The sequence below is a fragment of the Chenopodium quinoa genome, unplaced genomic scaffold (assembly GCF_001683475.1).
Source record: "Chenopodium quinoa cultivar QQ74 unplaced genomic scaffold, ASM168347v1, whole genome shotgun sequence".
Lineage (NCBI taxonomy): Eukaryota > Viridiplantae > Streptophyta > Magnoliopsida > Caryophyllales > Amaranthaceae > Chenopodium > Chenopodium quinoa.
Window position 1 is genome coordinate 885212 of NW_018744080.1, and position 8999 is coordinate 894210.

At 31.8% G+C, this 8999-nt stretch overlaps 1 long non-coding RNA gene across 1 annotated transcript; it reads left to right on the top strand.

Annotated features, from left to right (window-relative positions):
• Nucleotides 1-2737: 2737 nt before the first annotated feature.
• Nucleotides 2738-5259, top strand: LOC110691414. Its single transcript, XR_002505292.1, has 2 exons — nt 2738-3096; nt 3304-5259. It is a non-coding gene; the product is annotated as an uncharacterized LOC110691414 (long non-coding RNA).
• Nucleotides 5260-8999: the final 3740 nt, after the last annotated feature.

Below are 8999 nucleotides of genomic sequence, written 5' to 3' on the forward strand. Positions count from 1 at the left end.
ATCGAATTTTCAATTTCTATGTAATTATCTATACTAATTTTGTCATTTTTCAGTTGTTGATCTTTTTCTGGTATTTGATATTTTGTAAATTTTATTCATTTGAACTAATTATTTTTCTTAATCTTCAATCAAATTTCCTCATGCGTGTGTTGATGTACTATTTCCAGAATGCCGATTATATTAGTAAAAGTTAGTAAGACTATAAATTCACAACCAATTTTTTTGAAAGTAAGGGTAATTTTATTTTATGATCTCACAAATATTAGTACTTTTGAGATTTTATTATTCTAATTTTGAGTGTTTTGTTTGGTGATGGGTTATGAATCTTATTATTTTTTATAAATAGGTGTTCTTCAGATCTAGAATTCATTTGGGTGATATTGAATTTTGCTTTATAGTTTAATATAGCTTTTTTTTTTTTGGATATTGAAGATTAATTGAAAATGTAGTATTTATTTAATGTTGTTGGGTATTGAATTTCCACGGTATAAATATTACGAGTAATTGATTTTGATACTTTTGCTATAATAATATTTCAGGTGGATTATTTGTTTTCATTATTATGCTATACTTTAGGTCCTACAATCCATACCTCTTAAAGGATAAAATTTTAGTATTCTGATTCATCCACACCTCTCAATACTTTGTATACCAATTAAGTAGTTAACTAATAATGCCATACACTGTGTGTTTCATAGTTGAGTAATAGGAGCAGGTTGATTGGGCTTTAGAATTTTTTTTAAATTAAAAAAATTACAATACAACAAACAGCCGTGCATCGCATGGGTTTAAGACTATACTAGTGGGATTGTATATATATTGTGCATGCATTTATATTTAACTATACTTATGCTGATATTTTTTAAGTGGGGGGACAGTTGTCCCTCCTTGTACCCCTGGGCTTACTTCCAACATTGATCACTTTTGAACTTTAATACTCGCAACCTGGCCAATAACTAAATCTATTAACAAAATATTTCATAAAAATAAAACATTAGTTTTGATTTTGCTAATAAAAAAAACTATGATCTAAGTTACTATATATGAATAATGAAAAAAACGTATAAATAAATATTTCAGTATATTTGCCTGCAAGTCTTGTATAATCGTCTATTCAAATATTAGTGGAGGGGTACATGCATCTTTTCATGTATTAGTTGAGGGGTACATGTATAATATCCTCACCAAATAGTAAAAACAAGTTGCAAACAGTACTTGGACAGCTTACCAAAAATACTGAATAAATGACCACGCTTTTTCAATATATTTACAAAAATGGCATCAGATTAACAAAAATTCTTTTATCTGGCAAATAAACTTGTATTTGCCCCTTGTATATTTTTCCTAGGTATGGCTTGAATTTTGGGTTTGAATAATGGGCTCGATTCGATCTAATTTATTGGTGAAGGAGCTTCAGTGGTTGAGGTTGGTGGAGGCGCTGCGGTGGTTGAGGCTGGTGGAAAACGTTGCAGCAGTAGTTGAGGTTGGTGAAAGGGGAACCTGCGGTTGAAGCCATTGAATTTTTTTTTTTTTTTTTTTTTTTGAGGAAGAACAATAGTATCACATTGATAGTTATGCTAATTGAATTGTATCAAAATATTGAGATGTAATTTTTTTTTATAGGCATGAGATGTAATTAATTGAATAATGATAATAAAGTTTGTTTTAATGTGGCATTTGATTTCGACGTTTACAACTTCAATTCAATTTAATTTATTGATTACTGATGTAGATTAGTATATATGCAATCTCCCAAAATTTTAAATTTTTTTAAAAAAAAAAATAAATCAACAAAGAGAACTGTTATCAGTGTTAACCGTTCTCTTTTATTTATTTTTTATAAGCATAATAAACAGGAAAGAGAACGGTATTTCTTGCATATAGAACGTCTCTTGTACCCGTTCTCTTTTCCCTTGCATATAGAACGCCTCTTATACCCGTTCTGTAAACTTTACACATCGCTTAGCAGAAGATCGCCTCTAAGGCGATCTATAAAGCCTATTATAACAATTCTCTAAGGCCTTTTTTGTAGTAGTGTTTTTAATTTTCCTTTGTGAGATTTAGAGCAACTTAAAATGTTATAAGGTATGAGCTAATTTTATTTAACCGAAAAATAGGTCTAAAATGACTTGGTAAGTCTAATGTATTTTGCCTAGCCTAGCTAGAGCTCAGTCTAGGTCATAATCAACTCTAATGGCAATGTGTAATTAAGTAATATACAATCGCTAAAAATATAGCATAAATTCACGTTAAACGGTAATAATCTTTACAAAAATATCAAGTTAAAAAATGTTAATATGGATATCATTCAAAAAGAGAGGTATTACAATTTTTCAAAGTCAAATTAAAGTCAGTATATTAATAACTCCATATGAAAAAATACAAAGTTAGTTAAACATATTCAATAATTAGATATAGTCTAACTATCTTCAATTCGGCTGGCCTGTTTAGAGAGAGAGTCACGTGGGATTTAATTTTTTAGCGTGTCATGTAGGATAATAAATTTTAGTGGTAGCCAATTAAATATGAGATTATTAATTTCTTTTATAATTATATTTTGATATTAGGAATTTTATCTAAATATGTAACAAATTTTAGCACATAAATATAGATTTAAAAAATTATTTAAAAATTTCAAACAAACCATGTATTGCACGAGCTTCATCTAGTTTATGTTATAATTGTGTTGAGTTTTGGCAGTTATATATCAAATTACCCAATTAAAGATACTGTTTAATTACTCGTTCTCACAGAACTACATGCACATGGGTATGTTATAATTGCGAGTTATATATACCTACACCCTAGGTTAGGCATAGCTACCTACATCCCCTTAAAATACCGCGTTTAGCCCCAACCCTCCACTACCCATTTACCTCATTTATTGCAAATCAACCCCCTACCCAATATTTATATACAATAAAAAAATTATCATTTTAGATTCAATTTCTCTCTCTTCAACCATCCTCTTCATCATTATCTTTGCATTTTCTCTCTATCAAAACCTTCATTCTAGCTGAAAATTACTACAAAATACTCCAAATTTCTGATATTGAGACAAAATTCTTCAATCGTGACAACTATATTTACAAAATTGTAAGTACTTTGTTCATTTTTGAACGAAAAATAAAAGTATATACCCTAGTTTTCCTTTTTCTTTTTTTTTTTTGTTTTTTTTTTTTTGTTTTTTTTTTGTTTTTGTGTGTGTGTGATTATTTGTTCTCAAAATGTAATCAACTCTTATTATACTTATTGTTGCTCAAAATTAATTAAAATATACTATGATTTGTACTATTTTTGTAGAATGCAGAAGAGTATTTCAAAGACCAAAAATAAAGGATGTGACAATACGTAAGTGCTAATAATCCACTACTAAAACTTAAGGTTTTTGCAACCGTCTCAAACGGTCGTTGAAAATAGCAAAAATGGTCGCTGAAATTAATTACGACCGTCGACGGTCGTAACATGACGGTCATTATTCACATAGTTGCAAAAAACCAAAATTACGACCGAGGATGAGACCGTTTTTATTAATTTCAACGACCGCAAGTAAATTGTCACAATAATATTAATTGCAACCGTTAATGAAAACGCTCGCAGATTTTGTAATACCCGAATATTTTATGATTTTATATAATATATTTTATAAAAATATAGTTTATTTCTATTTATTATATAACTTTTCTATTCTCATATTTTTATTTTAGAGTTCGGAAAGGTTTAAAACCCTATTTTAATTTAAATATGACTCTTTATCTTTCTAAGCGTATATAAACTATTTTAACCCTATTACTATTTGTGCGGCCGTAAGTTTTGATATTAAGTTTCCTTTCTCGTGGGTTATAGCTAGCAGCAGCCATATTGCCATGAATTCATATGATAAGTATTTATCTTCATAAAACTCTTGATCAAACCCATTATTATTACTTTTCCCAAAAATTACAAGTTTTGTGAATTAGTGGAGTACCTTGCTGTGAGTTGTTTTTAATCGTGGAGTATCTTGTTATTATATTTGCTTAATTATTTTCGGAAGGTAATCACACGAATCCTAATCCTTGGAGTTGTTTATTTGATAATTGATTATATTTTGTATTATTATATGTAAAATTTATGATTTATTTGTATGATCAAGATTTATATATATGTGATTAGTTGTGTATGTATTGTATTATATGATATAATTGTCGTATTGATTGATTGTGTTATTTTTCTAGTGTTTTTAATGTTATTGTTATAGGGAGTATTGTTTTATCGAGGTTTTAGGGTTGTTAATGCAGAGTATTATTTTTGGGTTAAGATTTGATTATATTTGAGTTATTAGTATTTTTTTTAAAGAGTTGAGATATTATAAATCGAATTGTTATACTATTTGGGAACATGTGCCAATATTGAGAATTAATATTGAGAATTTATTATCATGTGAAAGATTATTTAATCGATGTATGAGATCAAAATGTTGAGAATTATTATTTTGTTATTGATTTGAGGCTCGGCATTATAGACCTTAGTCCTTGGCATATTGGTAATGAGATAATGATCATGAGTTAAGAATGAGGTACAATTTTTATTATTTGTTTTTCTATGCTCCCCTACAGTGGAAATTGGCCCGTATGTGGTCTGGTTCAAGGTATTTTCTAGTTATTGGGAGTATTCAAGTTTTTATACTTGTTGGTTTTATTCGAATTACCCATGTCCAAGGCTAGGTATAGGACAACAAGCATGGCACACTTATGGGTTATATGAGTTAAGTGAGTAAAAGTTCGTATTATTATTCGAGGTTGAGTTTGACAAAGGTTATTTCCAGAGTAACAATGTGTAATGTAGTTTCGAACTACATTGTTTAATTGAGCTAGGATTGTCAATTATTCAATTATACTCTATATTCTGATATGTGGTGATTACTCAGCTTTTGCTGACGTGTGTGTGTTGTTTTGTTGTGCTACTTGTGTTTGCGGCCATATCTTTTTTCTTATGGTGGCCCTGCGACGATCTATTTTGAAATTTGTCCTTAATGGTGAGCAGTCAAGATTGTTTAAGCAGGTTGATCAAGTGATCGTAGCTGAAGGAGCTCAAGTAATCTATTAGTATTTTTATAATGAGTTTGTAAAGTTGTATAAATAGCCCACTTAGATTATTGGGTTGTATTATTGTGATTTTGTAAGCCTTAATACTTGACATGTTGTCGAGTATGACAGTAATACCTCTGATTTAGGTGTATGCTTCCGCAATTTTATTTAAAGTTTGTCTATTTTTCTTTTATTTATTGTTTATTATTAATTAGTAAATCGGGGGTGTTACAGATTTGTAAAATAGTAATGGCCTAAAGTGGTAGCTAAAAAAAAAAAAAAAAAAAAAAAAAAAAAAAAAAAAAACGCACCTAAGGTTGTTGTACTCCTTGCACTTCACAAGCCAGCCCCACCACCACCATTTACCACCTAACTCCACCCACAACCACTCCATACTTCTCCACCCACCGCAACTTCTAACCACCGCAGCTTACACCTTTAAAACCTCTACCCACCTGTAGACACCCAAATATGTCTCCCCAAAACCAACCCAGTGATGAATACCTTTCATGTCATTTGATTATCGAACAAAGCGAAAGTGTGAAAAGTCTAGTGATGAGGATTTTTTATTAAAATATCTCTTCTTTCTGTTTTTGAAAATATTTCTTTTCTTACCTTATTTTTAAAAAACGTGCGTTCCAGTTTAGTTTGGTCCATGCTAAGGGTCCAATAATGGTGTAGTTGGATGGGGCTTGAAAAGAGCTTTCCAACGATATATTAAAAGCCCAATTCCGATGTTAATGAGGAAGTTATGGCCAAATTACTAAACTGGACCCGGTTTGAACCTTATATGCGGCCCAATGATCTAGAGGAGGGCCTAATATGGATTTATCATTCCTAATGCAATTAGGAATGGTTTTAGTCTTCTAGATTCTTGTAGAAGGTTCTTTTCATTCCTAATTCAATTAGCATTGATAAATTGACTTTTGTTGACTTTTTAGAGTTTTAATTAGAATAAAAAAGTGTTTTTGAGAAAAATACGATTTTATCCTCATGTACGGTTAATTTCTATCTGATTTTAGAAACCGCGTCAAAAACTGGATTAGCACCTAACGCCAGCATAAGCGCTTGGCGCCTGGCGCTAGCGTCTGGCGCTAATCAAGTTTTATTCACGTCAGATCTCTTGTTCGATATTCTATCTTTTTGACTGATTTTCTCTATAAATAGGCTCCTAAAAACTCCGTTTTCAATCATCTACAATCATCAATTCTTACTCTTTCTAATTCTCACCAACTCTCATCAAGAATTTCTTGATTCTCTCTCTTTTTCTAAACCAACCCTTTTTACAAACACAATTCCTCATACATTAGCTCTAGACACACCTAGCCAAGTTCGAAGTTGCCTTCGCCCTAGACGTGAAAGGTTTGATATTTCTGAGGGTTTGGTCCCAAATCTTTATTTCAATTATTTAATTTAATTGTTGTTTTAATTATTATTTTCCTTGAAGTTACTAACGTGCGTATTTTGTTATTAGAAAGAGATACGAGGCATCCAAGTAAGTGCTTTAATTGATTTATTGATATTATGATCATGCTTATATTGTTATTTTGATTCCTAGTATCATGTTAGGATGTTTTATTGCTTCCTAGTATCATGTTTAGGGTAAAGAATAAGTTCCTTAAATCAAGCATGCTTATTATTATGATTCCTGCGATGCTTCCTATTTTCTTTTTAGTATCATGTTAGGGTTAAATATTTGATCTTTATGTTTAGTGACATGCTAGGGCTTGTTATTAATCTTGTTAGTATCATGCCTAGGATCTTACTATTATTATGCTTTAACATGATTATTTTTATAATTGTTATAATAATTGTTATTATATGATTATTTTAGGATCATGACTATTTTAATTATTATAATTAATAATTATTATTATGATGATAATTATGTTTCTTGATATATATTATATTAATTGTTATTGCTTGATCACACCTTTTATGCATGTTTAAAGGGAATTTGTACTTGTAATCACGCTTAATAAGATAATTGATAATCTTGTTTAGGGTTAATTTGATTATAATTCAAGTGTTCGCCAATAATAGATTTATCTGTGCATTAATATTCAACCAACATAGATAAACATGTTTAGGGTTAATCCTATTGATTGCATGTTAGTCAGAAAGCGCACATGAATACGATCAGAATAAAGTAGAGGCCTATTATTAGGGCAGGTTCAATCTCTTTTAGGTTGGATTTGTACCTTCATTCCCGAACTACCAGTCATGGTTCCAGACCTATTGGAGTTAACGATCTCCTGGATCGTTGAGGGGTGTAACCTTCACTTCGTGAACGGTTTACAAGTTCCTAAAACTTGTTGGCGAATCTTTTGCTCTATCTTCTTTCCCTTTGGACGCCACCGTACTTTAGTGTATGATCACAGTGGGGTTCAAGCTAGGGATAATGCTTGAAATATTCCCTACAGTTTTTTGGCGACTCCACTGGGGAGGATTTCTATTTTAATTCCTGAAATTTATTTCGGCAATGATTTAGAATGAGTGGATGAGACTCGAAAATTTCTAAGTATTTCATGTGCGTAATTTGATTAACATTATCGTCATATGCATAAAAAAGATCTCATTGGAAAGACCATCCGTAATGAGTTAAAAACATAGGACTTTTACACGTAGGAAATTTGAGGAATATCTTTCACAACTAGGATCGAAATAATGCTGCGCGAAACTGGAAAATTTTATCGAGCACAGAAAGTTGCTGAGGCATGTAGGAACTAGCGTCAGCGAACAAAGACTAGCGCCAACATTTTGACGTTAGCGTCAGGCGACGGCTTCTGTCGCCAGGCGCTAAAGCCAAAAGGTGGCTCTGGACTCTGTTTGCTGGCGCCAAGTTCTTCCAATACTGAGTCAGAAATATGCGTTCTAATTTTGACCAGTTTTTAGCACTGTTTGCTCGATCCTACTTCCTGATTGAGTTTTTCTCACTTTTCTGAAACCCATATGTGTTCTACATATGGACATAACCCTCTGGGAATTCATGCTCCATCTACCTGATTAAACGCTCTGAGCAACAAAGGGTACATCCGAGAATGTTGAATTCATCAAACCATGGAAGCGAGTTTTTCTAAATTCGCGGTGTCCCATCCACTCGTGCCAACCCTTCACGATTAGGCTTCCGTGCGGTGCATCCTGACAGTTAACCATGGACCCTTTATTGACTAACCCATATCCCCAACTTTAGAGAACTAGAGCCATGGTTAGGTTGCAAACTCATTGCATCATATTGTGACTACTTGACTACTTGCGCATTCTTTGCTAGTGCATACTCTGTGTTTTTCCTAACCGTTTGTTTGACTTGTGATTAAGCCTAAATAAACTAATTAAACGACTAAAGGACTTTTTTTAATTAATTAATTAATTAATTTGAGCTAATAAATATGTCTAAAATCGAGTTATAGTCCCTTTAAGTCAACCCGGATTTTTATTCCCGTATACAACACAAACGTCAACTTGTTTTGGTTATAGACGGAGTTCTAGGAAGAAATACGAGTCGTAAAACCTATGGATCTGTAGCCCCGAGTTTATTCTTAATTTTGAAGTTAGTTTCATCCCAATCAGAGTCACAGATCAGAAGTTATGACTAAAATACCACAACCTGTCCAGTTTAATGCATATACGTGAGGTCTTAACTTAGTCTTTGCTTGAGTCTAGTCACATAGTTTAACCACATGGTCTTACACAAGAGTCTTAATATGTCACCTACACTCATTACACTCATTAGTCTTAGCACACACTTTGAGTATATATCACCATGACCATGTCTTAGGTTCATGCATGAGTCGGTTTTTTTAGTCATTTGAGTTGGGGGTACATTCTACTCCTAATTTTTCATATCTCTCCATCTACATCATTTTTCTTCCCATCACAACATTCATTCTTCCTACCTTCTTTCATCTATGCATGTTGAATACAGTTGAGACA